General features: G+C 34.5%; 1 protein-coding gene across 3 annotated transcripts in view; it reads left to right on the top strand.

Moving 5' to 3' along the window:
* Nucleotides 1–23,309, top strand: part of klar (klarsicht) — a 249,060-nt gene that overhangs the window by 28,042 nt on the left and 197,709 nt on the right. Inside the window, exon 1 of one of the 3 annotated variants that reach the window (XM_053759838.2) lies at nucleotides 15,433–15,883. The exons of the other annotated variants lie outside the window; for them this stretch is intronic. The gene's annotated coding sequence lies outside the window, so the exon portion shown is untranslated. Of the gene's footprint in view, nucleotides 1–15,432; nucleotides 15,884–23,309 lie in introns of those variants that run through there. 3 annotated transcript variants of the gene reach the window in all.

The following is a 23,309-nucleotide window of genomic DNA, read 5'->3' as shown; positions in this document are numbered from 1 at the left end:
ATTAACAAAAAAGTTGCCGGCCGGTTATTGTTACACTTTATTCCACTTATGTACGGCGAATTATGGAGTATTTGCTTTCTCACGTTTAATGAGCACCTCCATTTTCTTTCCTGAGCCATTTAGGGCACACCTATTTAGTCTCATAATGTTTTTATTTATATTTTATTTCAATTAGTGCAAAAATAGGTTGTAAGTTTGATTGTGCCGAGAAAACTTTTATGCCATGTCAGGGCCTACACTCCCACGGGAATTTCGTCATAAATAATATCTACGTGCTGTTCCAGGTTGAATTTAATTAGAAATAATGCCGCCCAAGTCTTCGTACTATTTTGTCGTAAGACTCTTGTCATTTTGTAAAATATATGTTTTTTATCCACGCAGTTCAGTTACAATATAGCACTTTTTCTATATAATTGGACCGTGACATTTAGATGCACCTGCGTGTCACAGCAGCTGATGAATGTTGTTCTGCATTTTATGCTCCGTGGAAACTTTATGTAGGTAAAAGTTATATGTTTTGCACATTACATGAGGTCACTGAATAATTTTATACATGTATTAATTGACATTTAACAAGAAATGACTGTCATTAAATTGCTGTTTTTGATTTTTTTTTTTTACTTGGTGTACAGCTACTAGAGGTAATGTCATGTTTCTATTATTTTTCATGCATATTGAAAAGAGTCCTCATAATTTTTGCCATAAATAAAAACCTTGAAAAAACCACCTGTAATAAAAAGGAAGTCCATAAATAACAGACTGTTGCTATTGAATTGCTTGTATTGCTAAGAAAAATATGCTGTATTGTAATATTAGTACTTTATTTATTCATTTATATGCTGTTAGTATGTAAATCTGTCTCAATGTTTTCGAATCTGGGCTAATGGGTCTAACTGATAATAGCTTTGTGGACCCCCTACTGATCTACCACTATTTATATTTACAACCTTTTTACGACCCTGATAACAATTTATAGTATGTAATTTGCTATCTATATAAAACTAAATATCACTAACTTGTCATTTATTTTATTATCGCAGTAGTTTGATAGGCTGGCTATATTAAGATCTATGAGTCTGTGAGTCATGTTGATCATAATCAGTATTTAAAAGCTATGCTCTCGTCTGTGTTGGCAATGTGAAAAAAAAAAAGATTTTTAATTGGTCTCTTCCTCAGTCGTTGAGCGTCGGCGCACAGGGTCCGCTTGCTTACTTTTTCGTCTCCACTTCGCAGGGTCGTAGGTATCCCTAGTAGTCAGACCATTGACACGCATATCTTATTATTGGCGACATCAAGCCAGCATTTCTCATGTTTACCCCTTCTGCCAGGCACAAATGCTTGACTTCTTGATACGACACTACGCTTAATTTTTCCTTTATCTGTTTCATATAGCTAGCGTATTTATAGTCTGATTTGCCAATAGAATTTAAATTCGTGGGGCATCAAAATCGGTTCAGTCGTTTTTGGAATATTCACAATTTTGTAAAAATGTATTGTGTTCTCGAGGTCTAAGGTCGCGTCGAACAACGAGTAGTTTTAAGTGTGCTGCATTTTTACCATATTCTATTTACGTCCTGTTCGTTTGTTTTTCTTTCAGTCCAACTAATATTTATCAGCACATCCGTTGCATCCCTTTTTTTTGTGAGGATCTAATAACACGTCATATGATCACTTTAGATTGCTAAACTTTCGCCAATGACACAATCAAGATCATCCTCAGTAATGTCAACAAAACAACATGTAACATTATGCGCAAACGCATTACGATTGTAATGTTTACCATTTCGATCGTTAATAACAGCTGTATTAAATATCATATCTTCGTAATGCATGTCGCTTAGATCTGTCACATTTACCCACTCGATCTGTGACTTTCAAATCGTGTATCTGTCAAAGGGGAAAATGATACTTGAAAGTCACGTTTTTTTAATTTAATTTTATCGTTTATCTAAATTGTTTAAATCCATTATTCTCATATTTATTCCTATAGGAAGGTTCAAGGTTACAATCCGTGACAACCAGAATACTTCAAGGTAGTAAAATAAATTTTTTAGAAGTTATCTTGGTAAGCAATTTCAAGGAGACAATACCTTCAAACACGATCAAAATCATACCTGCAAAAAATTAATCCACCAAACATCTCCATAATGAAGAAAGTAGAAGTCTAAACTGATTCCCGAGTAGTCTGAATGTCTGAGTGTCCATTACCACCCCCCTTTCACCGGCTAGATTGTGTCATCTCTATTTTAAGCAGGAATGCACAGGTTTGTGTTGTGTGTGATCGGAAACAGACTGTTTTCGTTTTAGAAGCATTCGATTTATGAGTTGTTTTGTGGGTGGATGCATGTTGGATGCGATCATTATTACTGTGACGTGAGAGTGATTACATAAGCTTACACTTACCGATCCGTATTATATATTTTTTAATTTATTTTGTTTTCAATTCGGAGCAATTGAAAAAGTTATTGTTGTCTGGTCTGTATGAAACCATGAAAATTTTATTTGCATAAAAGTATATGTTTTGCCGACTATGGGTATGTAAAAATCAATAAATGAGAAGCATTCTACATACTAAAAATAACAAAATACTGTAGGTAATTTATACTAACTCCTAAAATTACAATCATTTATGATTTTATGTAAGTCTAAACTAAATTTAAAAAATTAAAGAAATCATTTAACGTACCACAGATTCTGTAGTAGTTATAAGAAATATAAATAAATATTAACATATTAGGACAAATCACACAGATTGAGCTAGCCCCAATTTAAGTACGAGACTTGTGTTATGTTACAATATGAATGGCAATAAACGAATTGAATTGAATTGATACTAGCTCAAAGATACTATATTTTATAACAAATACATGGATAAACATCCAAGACCCGGGCCAATCAGAAAAAGATCATTTTCCATCATGACCCGACCGGGGTTCGAACCTAGAACCTCTCGGTTCCGAGGCAAGCACTTTACCACTGCGCCACCGAGGTCGTCAAGAAACGCGAATAAATTTTAGTTAAATGTTTGATATCAAATAATAACAATAGTGGTAGAATTACATGTTGTTTCTATTTTTTTTTAATGAGAGTATAATAATATAAAATTTCGACTCGAAAAATTTTTTTAGTCCCACAGAGAGCGAGCGTTGCGTTTTATTCCATTGCAGTTGCATTACGTGGGCGAATCATAAAATTCGACTAAGAAAAACATTTTCTTTAGCATGATCGACATAAAACAACATAGTTATGAATTCCTGTATTTTTAATAAACTTCATTCTTGTTTTAAACATGTTACGTGTAAATTGAGATCCGCTGACGTTATTAGGTTAACGGCGTTCTTTTCTGATGTTTCTTTAAAAAACAACCATTGTGCGAGACAGGAAACGGAAAGCTCACCATTTTCTACTTTTTCTCCTGTCAAATTGACAAGTCCAGAATATACGGGTGTTAATACGGAAGTCCCCTAATTGGTGTTGATAAATTCAAAGGTTTCTGCCAGACATGGATTGTCCGACAGATTAAATGAGTCCTTTAGATCCTAATATAAACTACATATTTTTCATCTTAATGAGGTAGTTATTCTAATGTTACAACATTATAAAACTTTATTAGATCGAATTTATAAATTTCCTCCAAAATTAAATTTACAATATTTCTTTCAGTAATGCTTTATAATGATGAATTGAATTGAATAATTATATATTTAATGATGATATCATTAAAGTTTGTTTTTGACTTTAGCAATTTCATTAAGTGTTCAGTCGTGACGTTTTTGAATCGTAAATTATTCGAAGATAAAGTACATCACGTCATGAGGTTAATCGGATTTCACAGTTTGACCCACAGCGATGGGCAAAGCTAATTTGTTTAAAAGAATACAAACGTCAATCATACAGAAAGAATTGTTTTAGAATCGGTTAACACGAGAACCTAATAGTTTAGTTAGTTACGAAACATCGATTAAAAATCCGTGTTTACTTAATTACCGAAACGAATATCTCGTATTTCGTGTAAAAATGACGTAATAGAAAACATTTTTATATATAGTAAACTATGTTGCCAAGGAAGCAGATTTCCTGTGATACATGTTGCTACAGTTTTGGTTTTGAGAGCATTCGGTGTTGCGTCTTGACTTACGATTGGTGATTTATTGTGGCGCCATTGTGTGATCTTTGGGTTGGGTCTATTTTATTGGGCAGTTTATTATCTTCCACATTTTTCTTCAGAATTTTGTATAGTAGCTATAGCGTAGAAAATCGACAAAATTTTTGAGACATACATCCTGTCCATGCAATGAATGAGGTATGTGAATTTTGTAATAGTTTTACGATAATTACTTCACTTTGTTTATTCTCTCTTCTCTTCATTCGTATCGTATGTCTTATTGCTTTTATAAAAATCATCAAAGTTGATGGTTCAACTCACTTTAAGACTTGCATCAAGCAAGTTCACAGTCCAAAAATGTGTCCTTATTCAAAAGTTCGAAAAATTTAGTACTGGCTGATGAAACAGTCCAATGGTCATGTACAAATATACTAAACTGGTAAACACAGAATGGGTGAACAATATCTTTAACAACTTTGTAACCAGCTTACGACAAGATCTGTAATAAGCCCGTGTGCTCCACTGCGCATTTGCCATTAATCTTCTTCGATTTTAGATAATTCGCAACTACCATAAAAAGGGGTTATTCAATAACTGGACACGATGACCAGGCTTGCACGTGTCCAGTTGGTCCATGTCCTTGTTTAGGTCTCCATGATTTGGTTTATTGGAGATGTGTGTAGATAAATGTGTGTAAATATACAAAGGGATAAATATATTGAGTTAGCCCCAAAAAATTCGATAGTGTCTACGCGCATGCGCACAGATAGTATATTTTATTTATTATGTAGATATGAAGAGACAAGGAAAGAACAAAATATCCAAGACCTGGAACTTATGATAAATCTTAAAAATAGATTTTCTATCCAGTATGTAATATAAAAAAAAGTGTTAATGAAATAATGTAATTTTGATTTATTATTAATTTTGATGAATTGATTAATTTAAAATTTGAAAACTCGACTTGATCTGACCTGATCTTTGCCCCACATGTTCTTCTAAACAATCACACCTTACGTGCGACAGAAATCGCAGAGTCTTTCCTTCATCCCGGACGCGGTAAGCAACTGGACTCGCGTATGCCCATTCACCGTCCAGCTGGAGAATAACCCAAGGAAAGCGGAGTAACTGGCATGTAGGCAGCCTAGGGCGCGATCCGGTGATAAACTGTATTGTTGAACGGCGGATCGATTCGCTATTGTCATCCTTTGGATAGCAGAAACTTTCTTCTCCGTTACAAGAAAAATAATTAAATTTGGCGTGGCTTCGATTCCCGCTTGAATCCAGAATTGTTCATCTCATTGTTTCATACATATTTTCTTTCTATATTTATTACATACATGTCCTTTGGATAGCGAAGACTTTCTTTGTGTCAAGTACAAAAACCAACACAACTAACACGGAAAATTATAATGCTTCTTTGGAATGCAGTAATATAATTGTTTTATTGAACATATATCTTTTCTATAAAAATGGTTCCGTAGACAACGGAAGTAAACAATAAATGAAATAATTGCCCATGTATTTGCTATTCGAGAAAGTTGCGGAAATGTCTGATAAGTTCCGAAGTTGAATCGTTGATTTGCTGTGGTCGTTAGATTCTGTACTTTGTCATTCTGATTGTGAGATAGCGTAATGACCAGTATGGTACGTACAGTCCACTGCACATCAACCTTACCCAAATTAGTTACGACGCTATCACGACAGCATAGAGAAATGCAGTATATATTGACATGGAGTTGCATGTACAAGAGTTAATATATGTTTGAAGAAACAACGGAAGTTCGAAACAAATAGATTTATAGAAATTACTGATTCTACATAGACGCTAACAAAGCCTTGTTATAAATAATAACACACAATGAAGAGGAAGTTATAATGAAATCTGCTGTAGTGAAATGATAGATTCGCTTAGCAGAAAATTAATTTGATGCTACCACAGCCGACCAACCTTGTTGTGACGCTACTATGAATTAATTGAGAAGGAATAGAGTAGAAATAGATTAGAGGTAATATATTTTTTACAAGCAATTTGTAAAGAAGCGAGAAGAAAGAATTTAGGCATCAATAAATCCATTACCATTACAATATTCTTTAAACATACGCGCAACATGCGCACTTCAAATGTGTCACAAGTATCCTAGAATTTCTTAAGCCAACATTTAGAGCTAACATTATGCCCCGGATGTTAGATTAGATACAGGATGATGTAACATAAGTAACAGTCAATGACATAAGTTTAAATAGGTACACTTTCTTCGTCGCTATGTTCTCATTGCGAATCTTTTGTTGTGTGCGCGACAGATTCAGACACTTTCGATTTTGCACATTTTGATTAATTACCCTCACTTACAAATAAGGTAAGTTGTTTCAAAATCTTTATTTTAAACCTTCACTCTATCTGTTTAAGGATCAATTGTAGCTCCTGAGTCAATTTTTAGACGTGTCTCGTGTACTTTATAATCGGAATGGAGATCCTCATAAAATTATGTTGTTCTTCGTGCAACAAACTTTATTCCTTCATAATATGATTCTGAATAAAGTCTTTTTTGGTCGATTTTTGTAGTTACGTTAATGTGTACAAAAAGGCACGTTAACATCTACAATTATTTTGGCGACCCTTGTTAGCCGCGCCAAAAAAAGAAAGTACGATGTGAATACCTTAAAAGTGTGGCTAATTTTACGAGGTGTTAGGTAAGAGATGGGTAATCGGTTAACGAGGTTTTAAAAATGAATGATTGTTTCTCGCAATTTGGTGGGCGTAAGTAATGACAGCTTGTTGTACTTAAATGGTTTCTCAGCTCACAATCTATGTGACTGTTGAGCTGGGGCAACCATAGCTCATCTTTTATCATGCCCTAAATGCACCTCCTCCTGCACAATGAACCTGTAATGACAAGGCAGTTACTGTCGCCATTTATTGTAACTATGTAATTATGAATGCCGTCTCGACTCCCAAAGTAGAATGGTTACCTCCTATAAATAACGGTACAACAAAACAAATGTATTTGCTTAAATTTAGTGCTCATCAGTTTTAAATTCGTTATAAGATGTGATGATGATGATATTTAGACATTTTTTATTTACAAGACGCCTGCATGCACCCTTATAACTGTTCAAACCTAAAATAAAATTCATGTTTTAGATAGGATAAGATTAAATTATATTACATTATTAGTAACTTGTTTCCATGTTATAAATATATTAGGACAAATCACATAGATTGAACCAGCCCCAAAGTTCGAGACTTGTGTTATGGGATGTACTAACTCAACGGTACTATATTTTATAACAAATACATATATAGATAGACATCCAAGACCCGGGCCAATCAGAAAAAGATTATTTTCCATGATGACGTAACCGGGGATCGAACCCTCTCAGTTCAGAGGCAAGCACTTTATCACTGCGCCACCGAGATCGTCAACATCGCCGATGTTGTTTTATAACGAATTAAATATTAATAACTGCTTGTCTTGTTTCAGGTATGTCCCAATAGGCTTTGACAACGGTGACTGATCAAATCAACCACAACCACCCATCACAAATAGCCTTCAGTTGTGTCACCATATTGGCTATTCTATACATGTGTCTGCGATTGTGCCAATCGTATTAACATAACTAGTCCGATTATATCCGTGACAACTCCTGGCAAGTTAGGATGATTACACATTAGCTTGCGAAGAACAAGTTTTTTTTTTTACAAAAATGACAATTTCGCTATAAACTTATAGCATTCAACGCCATATATACTATATGGTCGTCAGAGAGATCTTATAGCATTCAACGCGGGACATATAAATCATGTCCGTTCATAAAAAAAGTTGTTGTTTTCGGAAGACGTCAAATAAACCATGTCCTATGCTATAACGTACGGCCCATAAAGATGAAATTCTCTATCAAGTAGGTGCAAGATAAGAATTAAATCTTAATCCTAAAGCAATACTTCTAAAATTACTAAACTAGAATTTCTGACTAAACCTGGAGATATGTTTAAATATTCGAGTTGACCATAAACCGTCAAATGAGCAAGACACATCGAATTACCAACATTCAATGGAAAGACGCCACTATTACCGCCGCATAGAGACCAGTGGAGTAATACTAAATGCAGTTGACTATGCTAGGCTGACCGGTTCCATTCATGATGAGCATCTAGGGCCGGACGCAGGCAGTAGTATGCATGAAGTGATCGGAGTCGGAAGAACAGGGTTTAATCAGGTTTATAGTTCCAACGCTCTACACGATACTCTTCATTCATCACTGACACTTTGCTTCCTAATTTGTACCTTATGATTGAGAATAAAGATAGCATAGCTCTTAAACAGGATGAAGATTGTGCTCAAAATGATATCAACAATTTACACATTTTGAGGCTTCTAGCCTTTTACAAACTCCGACATAAGTATCTTTCCAGTCAAGTTTTACTAATGCAGCTTTAGAAGATTTCGATTATTGGCAACTGATACATCTCGGTTCAGATTTGATATAAGATGTAGATATGTTATCTTTGATATCTGATCCACCGAGGGCTGATCCTATTACAGAGTTTCCCAATCACCAAATCGTTGCTAAAGATCGCAAAACTGACTGTGGAATATGATATTAGCGTTTTGTCACAGCAAACAATGAACACATTCGTCTCGGTTGCGCCATCTATGTGACACCGATGTGAGATGATTTGGTAATGGCGTGTCGCAAAGGTTCTGATAAACTGCCAGCTTATCTGATAAGCACGGGAACACGATATAGAAACAAAAACTATATACAAAGAATAGTGCAATCAAAAGAAAAATTATGTTCAGGAACAATTGACATACCTAAAGTAAAGTTGACACACAAGACACAGAAAATTACTCATGGAGTCTTATAAAATATACCAAACGGTAAAATAGACCGACCAATCTGGAGGGCGAAAAATGAGTCTACAAGTTTTCCACATTGTCAGTACAAAATAATTACCTATTGCACGCGCACTCTAGCTTCATGTTTTCTCCACAGATATAAGAACATTACATGTAATGTTCATATCTGCTATGATTTTCCCCAATTTCACGTGTAAACTGTTTGTTGAGTGTGGTGTATGCAATAAAAATTCTATTCTATATGCTTTTTTATCATATTTTAATGAACTGAAAATGACGTGCCAACAAAACATCAATGCCGAATATACTGTGGCATAATATGTCACGGTATACATGCCTATTATTCAAAAATAATTTGAAGGAAGAAAACAACTATATTCTAATACCATTTAAAAGCCAACCTAGTACTTTATACTTGTTATTTGGGTTAAATGTGTACAAAATGCCAGTTGAAACTCAGGTGTGATCCGAATTATCACACTTGTCACAGATAACATCTAGTTTTCCTGCTTTTCTTGCTTGTCCTGTCCCACACCGCGATATATGGTAGCATGAAACGCATTTGTACTTCTTTTGATGTATATTTCTTAGAATCGGTAGGTTTATTTTTACTTGAAGAAAAAAGAAGTTTAAAATTGTTTTAGCGATAAAAACTTGACTTGTTTCTAGTAAATGCAGGCTGGTCGTTTTAAAGTGCAAATTCGCACAGCATATTATTTGAGATGCAATAAACCGCGAAAGTTAGTTATTATCGTGATGTTTTCTTATAAACCCTATTTCAGTAACAACGCTAGACAAGTTCACTCAGACATTATTAATCTATAAAATGTGAGTACATGTGGTCTTACCAGTCCTGTGGTAACATTTTTTTGCAAACATTAATTACCTCACGTCTTTTCTCTTTGAAACAAGTTTTAAGAACTCCGTATGTGAGAAATTTATTTTAATAAACATGATAATTCTTCTACATATTAGGCCTAATAAACTATCAATTATTAACAACAAAAATTAAATTTAATATATAGCAGAAAACACTACGCTAATAATTTACATGACACACCTGCTATCAAGCTGGATCTTCATAACATTGACTTATATGAGCAAGGATAAAAAACACGACATATTTTGCACGCAAGATGTATATTACAGCTGTCAAAATGTACCTAATTTTATCTCTTACCACCCCTATTATAATTATTGTCACGTCTATGAAAATATTTACTTTCAATTGAATACCGGTTATTAGCAAAAAATAATTAATTTAGTTTTTACCACTAGAATGATAACACGTAGTATAATTTTTTTTGTAGAAACAGTAGTGATTGTACTGGGAATTAAAAGTTAGTTTTTTGTGCGATAACTAATTAGTGAACGAAGAAAGTAAGCATTCTATGAATAAGATTTGTACATGACCATTATCATCGTCTAAGCCTAATCATGGAATAAAGTAATGTAATGTAGTGCTAAAACTGTTAAAAAAAAAAAACGAACCAATAGTTGGAAGCAAAGTCGCAATCTCCAAAATACTATATCCGTGAAAGTATCAGATGCACAGATAATCATACGATAGAGATCTTCAAAATTCGGACTAGTATACACAAAATTAACGGTCACAGGAATTAGAATAATATCGAGATGTGCCGATTTCGGTGAAATTTTAGTGTTCGGTCGGCGGGTAATTAGGGCAAGCGTGTGAATTGTGTGCCCTCAATATTGTAGTACTTCAAGCGTTTCTATATCAGTTTCTATTATTTGATGATCTTTGTCTTGTAAACTGTTGGATACTAATGATTTGTGATTGATAATGATGGTAAGATTTTATTGATTTTGTTTTGTGTGTGATACTCATAAATTAAAGATGTGTACGTTTACGTAAAGCTTCTTATTCACTGTTGGTTTTGATATAAATAGTTTCGAGATAAACATATGTACTATTTTATTTTTATAATATTGCTTAGATTTTATCAATGATCGCAGAAAATCAGACGTAAAGTCTTTGGTCTTGCTTTGCGCCTATCAACCATAAAGGCACGAATTGACTTCAGGTGGTTAAATAACTCAAACCATGTATAAATAGATACTGGATTTGACAAGTAGCACGAAATACTTTAGAGTTCTGTGAAGGATATTTCCGTGGCGATCACAGTCCAAGTTTCTCAATTTAGAAGCAAGGAACAGGTTTCTTGGTTTTTTCTTTGGAATCCTCTGAATGACTCATTAGATTAAAATTTAACAAAATCAACCGAGGGTTGCTCCCTATTATTCAAGCTATTTCATCGTAAAACGATTTAGTGAGTTCATTTACTGTTTTTATTACATAAATTGCTTATTTCTTCCTTTCTTCTTTCCTTATTTCTTTCTTTTTCGTCTTTCTTTCGGGATGTTACATTTAAGAATATGTAGTTTGTTTACAAGTATAATTTTACTGGGAACTTCAAAGTAAAATTATACAATTATTTAAAAAAATTTAATTATTTTAAATATTATTATAAATAATGTAGTTAATCAGATATGGATTGTATGAACCAACAGGAACATAACATCACTACATCAATTACCATCTTCGTCCGTCAAAACAGCCGATAATACCTTAACGTCTACAATAGGAAGCACTCACGCGTCACGCTATCTTACGGTATATCACAATAAACTGGTAGGGTTGCCGCTTTCCTTACTCATATACCCAAAGATTTGTATCCAGCATATCCTTCAGAATATGTTTCGTAATCATAATGTTTCGAAATAATTAAGGATATATTATATCCTTTATTTTGAATTGGTTTTAGCAGTGAGTTCTTCAAGATACTGAATCGTATTTTGTTCGTCATAGATAATTTAGATAATAGTTCAGTCTCGCTCGATGGACAATCTCATATTATTATTTTTTAATTTGAAGTATTTTATTATTATTTGTTATTGCATTAAAAAATACATTTGATGATATGTACAACTTAATGCTAAGCATTGTCTCCAGTTTACTTTTGAGACACTTAATGAAGGTGATAGATGGGGTGCAAGACATATAAATATCTTGCACCCCATCTATCACCTTTATTAAGTGATCCTTTTCTGTTTGTATCAACGGATAATCTAGCATAGGTATTTGTTTGTTGCACTAGCTGTTTTCTATTCAAACTCCAGCTTTTATTGGAATTTTTAGTAGGCACTAACATTTTCCTAGATCCATAACTGTTTGATGGAACGCAACCCTACCTGACAACCATTGTCTTCACGTAACTGTGTTACAACAGTTGACATTTGTTACATGCGATATTAGGCTTTCAGACACCATCAAACCTATTAGAGAACTGGGATAGGAGGAGTTGTAAGATAAATCGTAATAGACATGCCAGGTCAGAAATATTGAGAATGAGAGGCAAACAATTAGCAGAAAAAATATCACACTCAATATCATAAACAATATATTCCTTCATCCTTTAAAACAGGGATTCGGAAACAATGGATCTAATGCTTTTGTCGTTGGACGTCTGTCCAGTTAGGTAACTCTTCCATTCTGTAGGACTGACAGTCACTTTTTTATTAACTTTGTAATTTTGTTTTGGTCTTTCTTTTAACCTCCTCTTCTAATAAATGTATTAATATTATACATAACATAGTCACGAGGCTCTTTTTCTCCTAAAGGTATGAAATCTTAGGTGTTGATTTTTTTAAATGACGGGTGTTATTCATGGTTTGTGCCTGTCCACGAAAGGCAGGTCACAGGCGCCACTGCTCAGTTACACATGGCCTGACACCATTATGGTGACTGTAATCAGGTAATCTTTCCATTAATCCAGGTAATTGACGGAACTGCGACAGTTATGTAAAGCTGCAGTAGTCGCATTAGTGTTGATTTTACAAAACTGAAGATTGCAATTCAAAATATTGTGACAGCAATCTAGCTTGTTTGTCATTTATTCACTGATTTAACTTAGAGCTGTATTATAAGTATCGTAAATTAATAAGGAATAAAAATTGTGAAAGTACAAATCCATAATTTAATTTAGCTATCAAAGAAACGCAATGTAATGAAGCAGAACTTGTGTTATTTTTGCGAATGGCAACAAATATTAATCAATTACATGATGACGTTTGTGACAGGTTAGTATATTAGTAATCTCACGTAAGCCTTGACCTGGGTTGCGTAGGCGCATGTCAGTGAGCTTGTATAACTTGTCGTAAAATTATATTTTTAGCATTGCAGATGTACAATCAACTGCCTACCAAGAAACCATAAATGTATATGCTATAAATTTGGATAGATTAATTGATATGCTGATAGTGAACAGCATGCGAATAATATTCGATTAATTTTCTTGATGCAGATTTAGATTACAATCACAACTTTGACACATCAGTCAGCATCAGTCTTCGTGAATCAACTCTAGAATAATAAATTCATGACTGATATACAACACTTATCGATACATAGAATTACAGATAAAGATATGAAGTCAAGAATCAATAAATGGACGTTAGAAATATGTAGTGCGACCGTAATACTTACCCAAATATTCTTCGATATCGATATCTATCGATAAGACGAGTCAGCATCGATAATTAGTGATGTTCCCACGTACGCTCATTCTACAGCTTCCAAATATGATCCTAATTAGGAAGAAGAGTAAATTTCACACCTTGAAGGTATTCTGTCCACTTGTAATATTTTTTACTGCTGAGTTAACTAATGTATGTATCAAGTTTGATTTTTCTGCCTAGACTGCTAAGTAGGTAGCATCAAGTCTCAGTACTCAGTCCTCTTCTTCATAACCTGCTAATACTGATAAGTCCTTATAAATAACATTGGCATTAAATTTCATCGGCTTCTATATTTACCACAAATTGTCCAGAACCAGTATGCGAGCCAGGATTCTCATGGTTGTGGGATCCGAAGCCTGTTATCGGAATGGCAAAGTACATCCTAATTATACTGAGTCTAGGCAGTCCGTAGAGCGAGATGAGACCATTAATAATTTGTTTTTGTTGGGAACCACAACCTATGCAAAGAAAATGAGTAAGAATAAAACTGGACGCATTGCCATGATTATTAAGAAGACTAAATTGCAACCTTATCGAGGTTTATTTTTATCTTAACTTATTCTCTACCAGTTAAACCTTTAATATTGCAAAAAGAATTAAAGATATTTGACCAGTAATTTTAGGCTTATCACGTTATAATAACTTGATTCGTTATTAGCACCTGAAATAATTTTACATGTATTTATATTTATCATAACTATTAAAAATGCATAGATGAAATGAAAAAACGCGTATTACACATTTGCCAGTTGAATCAAATTGAACATGAATTCTATTTTAAAAGTTGTTACTAATTATTCTTTCAATTTTATTATTCAGTACTTGCACATCAAATGTTTCCATTAACATGCTTCGCTACCTGCAATTTATTCATAAGATACAGTTTATTTTTAACCCTTTTAATTAATGCTAGTAGCAATATGATCAAAATAATTACTTACAACAATATCATTTCAAAGGTCTTTTGAGTCCATTTATAGGGATAATATTTGCTTTATTTTTCAGTTTATTTATTATTTTTACTTTTTCATACAAATATTAACCTTGTTCTTTATGCGATTGATCTGATGTTTCACCGTAATTTAATTTAACAGTTTTAGCAAGACTGTTTACTTTGTCTTAATATGGAATGTTTTTACTTCTTGCCATAATTTGTACAAACATTCCAGAATCAAGATTTAGAGATAGTCTTTGGTGGCTGGAATGCGTCGTTCAATGCTATTATAATCTGCTGTTATTGTATCCGCTTTTGGTTTAGAATTGAGGTTAAGTGTCTTAATTCTTGATTTAATGGCGTATTCAATAGTAGAACGATCATGAAATTAATCTTGTGTGTTTTACTAGCAACAATTTAGATTTTTAATTTTGTATGTAACTGTGCTGTAATTAGTTATGAATTGTCACTATTTGGTCCAGTATTTTTCTTGCATTCTATTATATCGTCATTCTAATAGCTATTTGAACCGGTTGGAATCATCTACAGTATAAATACTAATAAGTAACCACAATCTTTTTTTCATGATTATGCACATGAATATTCTTCGCAATATATTGCACGTTAACAACATTTTAAACTCCCACCTATTATAACAGACTGATAAGATCCTATCATAGCATAGAGAAATCGCTGGCCTGTTAGTTACGTTATCTCTTGCATTATCTCAGGAGTAAATATCGGATACATATCGGGCAGCCGATGAGGCATCGATCATTTAATGGTTGCATACGTGAATGTCATTTCTCGAGAGCCTTGCACAGATGACATGCCCATGTATGCAAGCCTGCAATTTTGTAAGCCTTCCAAGTTGAGTATCGTGGCGCGGCCGGTTGTGCGATACGCGGCTGCAGTGGTTTTGATTTAGTTGGGTAAAAGTTTGAAGTCCACTCGGCTAGATGCGTCGGCTGACTGCGCACCGCGGCGCCTCAGTTCGTTCGCGCCTTCCGCGCGGCTTGCCCGTCTATTTCTCTGTGCTACACCTTTAGTCAATTTAGACTTTCCGATACGAATTTGGAACGTTTTCGACCGGTAATGTCGTTTTAACTGTCGTTTTTAATCAACGACCACTAGTGACCGCCTAAATTTCGCATTGCGAATTGGACGTGCAATTGCTTCACCCTGTTACGTTAGTGTTAACAGATAACTGTGAGGAAACGCGTGTAGGCTTTCAGTGTGGTGTACTCAGCAGATTTAGTGCTTTATCTGTGCAGTGGAATTGGAGCATGTGTTTTGTGGAAAGTGCTAATATTGCTGTTTGATACGAGACTTGCGATACGTTTCACTGAACTCGAGACAAAAAGTGGTTTTGTGATCGAGTTCATGTGACTACCGGATTATTGATACCCATTGCTTTCCCCCTGCTCAGCTTGATTTATGGTAAGTCACTTGGACTATGTGAAACTATGTTTGACAATTGCCGGCAATGTTGCGGCCACCAAAACCATTAATAACTACAAGTCTTGCAACTTGCAGACTAGCCTCTGAATCACTAGGTCAATGAAATGGTCGAAAACTGGTTGCATATTTGCGTGTTACTACAACTGATAAATACATTTCAAAGGTTCTGCAGTTGACATTTAATGGAAACGTATTTTATAAACATTCAATTAATGTTAATGATGATGAGCTCAGTTTATGCATGTGTAATAAAGTCAATGACAAACTTGCTACAAATTAGTAATCTTCCTTAAAACTGTTTAATAAACATGACCCAAGTCACGGCCACCTTGAATCGCGTGAGGTTTTTGGTCGTGTTAAAAGTTCCTCCAAAACAAATAACCAATTTCGTGACTGTTTGACAGTGACATTCAACAAATTGTACGGAAGAAAGTGGCATTAATAACTTTATTACCGAATGGTCACGCACATCCATCAAACTAAAACCGGAGATCGTAAAAGCTCAGAAGATTTGAAATTAATTAATACAGCCAGAGAATGATTCGACAAATTATACGTACTAGATTGTGGGTCAAAGCATTTATTAATTGCGAATCGGTGCGAACAAGTGGGACCGCCATTGTAAGTGAAATAAAGTAGAACTCGTGATTTCCGTTCACTTTTAACAAATTCATTATTTAATTTGAAAAGATAATAGATTCTCACTGCCTCATGTTGAAAAAACAAATTATTGAAATCGTCTTAGCAATACGTAAGGTAATCGATATTTTCTCTTAATCTCTTAATTCTTTGATTAAATATTCATGAAAAGAAACAACGTTACAGCCATAAAACTTACAGTTTATGTGTTTGATTGTTTTACTTGATTAATGAAGGTTAAACAAAGAGCTCTCAGGACAGTGAAAGTTTATGATGTTTTTGTTTCATTTCTAAGCTGTTAAACTTTGCGCAGTTAAATCTCGTGCAAGGCCTTTGCGATCGCAGTGCAATAGCTTATGTAAATAAACCTTTTCTCCGTGTAAAACAGTGTCTCGTTTTAAATTGTTTTCCGACGTAGTGTGGGTTAAATGTGCTTTAGAGAGTTTGACCTAGGCATGGATTGAATATCTGGGCTTTTACAATAATGTCTACAGCCATTTGAGCTCGCTCTTCGACCCTAGCGTCACGATCGTTGCAAATATTGAGAACCGTGGTTTACTAACTTTTGAATTAATTATGTTTGTTTGGAATTTCTATTTCCAGTGAGAGTTATGACCTGTTTATTTTTTTCACTATGTTTGGTCACGCCTTGCCATGCAAATGAAAGTGAATATGACAAGATTATCTTGCATAGGCACGCTCTATCTTCTAATACCTATTACACTCAATATTTTAAATATTTTCATCGCTTGTTTAAACCTAAAGTTGCGATTTATGAATGTACCAACTATCTGAATCCGTTACTAACCGTAAAATCTAAATGTGTTTTAGTTTAAATTGGAAATCGGGACAGAAATTTATCATGTTTCAATTTTCCACGTCAGCTTGAAATTTATTGTTTTCTGTCTGAACTTAGCCCTAGGATAAATGCTCGATAGTAGGACGAGAGCCGGCGTCTATCACGTACGATTCTTTGGTTGGCCTCTTCGTCACGATTGGTTTTCCTTCTGTACCGACTCATCGATGTAAATCATTATTTACCCTTGATATTACATTGTGCCGACCATTTCATGTAACAATTTTAATTAAATTGTTTTCATGTCATTATTTAGGTTCCTTTTGTCTTCTATTGATGCGGGACAGGAATTAGTATTATTATTCGCCGTAATAGTATTTAAAGCGTGTAAAATCTTATACGGCAAAACAATCATGCAAGCCAGATCCAACTCAATGCATAACATGGAAACTTAAAGCAAGAAAATAGAAAATAAACTGCCTATTTGATTTACTACAGGAAATCGAAGCTGCATTTGTTGCCACGTTATAAATATACATTACAATTGAATTATAGCTATCCATTTAGCTTTTGAATATTACGACCATAAAACACTTCTAGACGAATTGCTTGAGTGGTGGACGGGATTAGTTGCTTTTGATGTAAACATGTTTGACGTTTAAATAAAAACCTCCAAACTTCGAAGAGATAGAGTATGTTAAAGACAGACGTTAAAAATAATTACAATAGGGTCACCTATACCTAAGTTATCATGAAATAATGGTAGACATGCGTTTGGTCTTATATTTATTAAATTGGGTTATCAAAAGTTGATATTACATTGCAATGGTTTTATTTCAGTCGATAACGTTATGCAAATTTCTGAATCGTTTCGCTTTTACGATTTTGTTATTATTGTCAATTTAATGCATTTTATGACAGGCTTCAAGTCTGCACATTATATTATGCAAATTACATCGACATACTTTTTTTTACATTTTATTTTGAGCTAGTTAACATTGTCTTTATTATAATAGTCATGACCAAAAGCCTGTTCTTGAAATGTTCTTAAAAATTATTTATACTGTTTTTGTTTAGCTTCTGTAATGTCATAATTAATTTTTTTCTCGTCATCATTATTGGCTAATGTTAGTCTTGCTTGAGTGTAGTTTATTTTATTAAGCATTAAGTTTTTTCCCGCCAAAAGGCGGTTGGTATACGGAAATCATAAATCGTGAGACAAAAAAGACATTAGATAGGTTTTTAAGGAGCTGTTACTAATATTACTGTTTAAAGCATTATTATCTATTTAGTCGCGGCGTTATCAGTAGGCTGTTTTTTACATTGCGCTCGCATTAGATAAGATTTTTATCGCTTGAATTAGAGTACATCAAAAAGGTTCGTTTTACTTTTAGCAGACATGTTTAATGATAGTTACCTAAAACAACATAATATTGACCATGAGTTTTCTTTATTGTTTCTATCTAATTTGTTAAATGGTAATGTTTTACAAGATTAAAAAGCGTTTAACTAAAAATCGATTTCTCGATATCAGCAGCATGATCATCAATGATTATTTGGAACATCATTAATGTTCTATTGATTGATAAATTTATTATTATTAAAAGCCCGGCGTGGTAAAATTAAGGGTAGATCACGATCTGACCTTTATTAAGGACAAGCTAGTGGGTACATTTACGGCGTCTACATTAGATCTTTTATTATGTTTTTTCTATCAACGCTATAATTTTTGTTCCCTTCGTAGGACCCTCCCTATCCCCGCCTCTGTACACGTCCTCCCATATTTACGGCGAGGGTCGTATAGAAATTTAATTTCGTTTAGTGTTCTTCTACTTTTCGTGATCCTCCCTCAAATAATATTGGTATTTAGTAATTATTTTGGTTTATTACGTGTATTTATTACAAGAATAGCGTTCGACGTGACTCGTCAGCTTAATTTTTTATTTATATTAACAAGTAAAAACATACTTCTAAATAATTGGCGAGCTTAGTGATAAAATCTTTGTCTCCCAAGTAACCTCTAGGAGAAACATTTTTCTAGCTTTTGTCCATGGCTTCGAACGTGTGAATTTCCCACGGAAACTGCCTTTTTCCATGAAGAAAGATCCGTACTTCAAAATATATTTATGCCAACTTCCAAGAATGTTGATTGAGTTGATAACGCGTTAAATAGCTACAAACGTATAAACTCACATACGCATTTATAATATTAGTTGTGATTACAAATTTTGTCCAACAGTGGGTGTTTAGTTTAGTCTGTAAAGTGGGCAAACACGTGGATTCGCATGCGGTTACGATCGGTTACCCAACGCCGTAACCAGCGAGCGAGACGAAGATTCTTCATACTAATTACTTCATTAACACAACGAGTTGCGTAATACAGGATACAATGCCTACAAAAAATACTTCACTTCCCGCGATTTTAATATTTTTATTTAATTATTTATTTTATATTTGGTTTTTGTTAGTTCTATGATCTGGTGAAATAATTTGATGAGGTAATAATAATAATCTTTGTTTTTTAACTTAATTTTTGGTGGGAAAGCGGACTTCCTGGGCTTCGACACTTAATGTTTACTCGAATTGAGTCATAACCCCCGCAAACAAAATAGGGGTGTTATGAGTAAAATTGAGGTCTGTATATCTGTGTGTCTGTCTGTGGCATGTAGCGAACCTTGATTTTACTGGCATTGATTTAATAATCTCTAATCAGGGCACGTTATGTAATCTTATCGAGTAAGGTCGATAAAATTTAATGATTCATTGCGTACCGTACTTAATGAATGAATTAACATTGACTTATTTTTTCCCCCCGTATGTAAATTGGCCAAAAAATTTATGTGTGTTTTGAAGTTATTTTTCGAACACTGATTCTGTCATGTTGTGTAAAACTGGAAAATTTAGGACAATAAGATGACAAAATTTATATGTAACGAAGATTCCATTCCTCATTTTGTCCTCTGTTGTTTTGACGTACGTCGACGGACATCGCAGAATTAAGAATTACATCGTGATTCGACGTACGTACATCAATGTCAAAACTACGGAGTATTACGGAGCAATGGAGCTGGCTCTAAGCTGCAGGCGCGGTATATAAAATAAAGCCAACTTCCTCGCCTTAAAAGGACTTCCCTCTTCGCCCTTTTCTAGCAATTTTATGTCCTATTGTTGTCAATATCTGATAATATTAATATCACTTCTCCTGTGGGATGTCCTGTATGAGTCACGAACATCCGATCTAATATAATCAGCTGTGCGAATGTATGTGCGTGCCGACTGGGCCCTTTTCCGGCGTATGCGCGGCATTATGCCCGCTACATACTATCGGACAAATGCCGAACCGAAAGCATGAACAATGCGTAGTTTGTATTAATTTTGTTAATCCAGAAGCTAAATTGTAAAGTTAGCCATTATTTTTATAAGAGAGAAAGAAGACAGTGGATCGCACCAGTCAACTTTGACGTTGAGTTTAACCTACGCAAACAAACGCAAACTACGCTATTTTGTCTGAACGTCAGCGGCGTGCAGTTTAAAGTCAACGTCTAAAATGACTAGTGCCCTAAGAATATAATGTTAATCTTCTGATCGTTTTCCGTCTTTTTCCTTAGCCATTATTAGAAATGTTTATAACACGAGTTTTGTATCGTATATAAAAACATTATAAAGAAGTTTCATCTTATTAAAATTTCGCTTATAAAACCAGTGAAAATTCCGTCAATGTGGTTGACGAATGAATCGAGATAATTAATTTCTGGTCACCCATCCGGTGACTGACCATTGCGGAAGTTGCTTAACCACCACCATCGCAAACCACCGAGTTTAAGACTAGGTAACTTCCTAATTGGCCTTTGGGGTGGTGGGTGTGGCACGTTTTGGTTAGTTATAAAAACAGTTCGCTGAACTATGCCGGTTTCAACATACATTGCTGGTAAACATCCCTAGCTGGCAGTAAATAAACTCTCATACATACTACGCAACGTACGTTCATTCGCGTGGACTTCTGTCTGAGTTCGGCGATATGTAGCCGGCATTTAGGAAAGACTATTGACACACAAAAAGAAAGACTTTAAATGCAGTTGACTCAAGTAACTACTGTACGCATCCCTTGCGGGTGTATTCCATTGACGAACGGACCTCAGTCGTCATCCGACCGCCGTCGCGAGTAACACCTCTTGGTGTATTACCGTTATGCATTAATAATTAAGTAATATAGTTTTACAAGTACTTTTTATTTTTGCTAATACTACATACATTTTTAACGTCCGTGTACATAACATGTTGAGAAAATCTAGGTGAAATCTAGAGTATATGTCAGGTTAATGAGATGTAGACCGCATTAAATGCTACCACAATCTTGGTAATAGACCCTGGTTATATGAAAATTTAATAACCAGCAAGTTCCATATCATTCAGACATAATATTTATTAATCAAAGTTATAAAGAAGATAAGGGCATATATTAAACTAAGCTGTTGCTAAAACCATGCAAGTCGGTGCCATGTAAAATCTTAATCCTAACTATTATAAACGCGAAAGTAAGTTTGTTACCACTTCACGCTCTATCTACTCAACCAATCTTCTTGAAATTTCGGATACCCGTACAAGTATGGAAAAGGACATAGCTGTGGGACATGGATACCTTTCATTCCGGAAAAATACCTAACTGTTCCCGTCGGAATTTCACGCGGGCGAAGGCGTGGGCAAAAGCTAGTCTTTGTATATTTTTTCCTAACTTATCAAATACATATACCCTGTACTTTGTACTTGGCATCTTCATGCAGAGGTAACACATGCATTTTTATGCTAGATTCAATTGAACTTATGCCGTTTTACGCACCAACTAACTTATATGGAATATTTCCATGTATTGAAATTATTATAATCAGTACGATCAAATCAATCTAGGGTCAGAAACGTAGGGTCGACACTTTCCCAGTGGAAGGCAAGGATGCGTGCGTCGACCCCCATTTATGTGTAATTAGCCTGCGCGACAGTAGACATTTCTTGTAATTTGTGTACTAAAGGTCGGGGAGAGTCGGGGCCTGTTGACAATCTTGGAGAAAGTCTTCTATATGTTCGTATTAGTTGTTGCGTCTACAAATATACGATCTAGATAGGTACATTCAGTTGCTAGTTGAATGTATTTATGAACTTTGTTACAGACTGCACTTAGGTTCTTCTCTTACATCCTCGTGTGTTGTCGATTCATTTCTAGAACGTTACGAACGCTGCGGTTTGCATTGATTACAACCGATAGTATTATCTGCGTGGCGTGACTAACGAAGCTCTGGGACTGAGTAAAAACATTTACCTTAACATCCATCCTATTTTATTTAGATTAAATATCCAGCCGCCTGCCTGACTTCAACTTTCTTTGGAAATGCTGTCGTTGCATCGTACAACTGAATTTGACGAGCGTTTTGAACGCCCCCGTGGGCTGTCATTAGTGTTTATTAAATTGTACCATACACAGTAATCGATTTATTTATCCTATTTTGTAAATAAGTAAAGTACTGGTACAATGTTGATTTTATAAATGTTTAATTAAAAAAATATATTATTAATGCAAAAAAAATGTGCGACTCTAATGAATCGCTACACGCCGCGTTCAAACAGTCGTGAAATTCACACCACTAAAGGTTGTGTTCTTCAACGTTTAGTGTCGACGTAGTAAAATTTTGTGAAATTATCGATTAGTGAGAGCGAAAGTGTGATGCATATTACCAGTTAATGTTCATCTGATGAACAAACCTGTTTGTTTACAAGTTCATAAAAAGATGGGTGCATGCGTAGTTTGTATCTATTTTAGTGACAAACAGTATGGTTATAAATGCGAAAGTTTGGTTGTTGAAAATGTTTTGTTATGATGTACATAAATAGATAGATAGATAAAACATTTATGTAGTAGATTATACATAAATTACTAGCGGTCGTCCCGGCTATGCTCGGTTAAAAACATAATAATATATA

This window comes from Plodia interpunctella, chromosome 19 (assembly GCF_027563975.2).
Source record: "Plodia interpunctella isolate USDA-ARS_2022_Savannah chromosome 19, ilPloInte3.2, whole genome shotgun sequence".
Lineage (NCBI taxonomy): Eukaryota > Metazoa > Arthropoda > Insecta > Lepidoptera > Pyralidae > Plodia > Plodia interpunctella.
The sequence above is the reverse complement of the archived record's forward strand: the minus strand, read 5'-3'. Positions and strand labels throughout refer to the sequence as shown.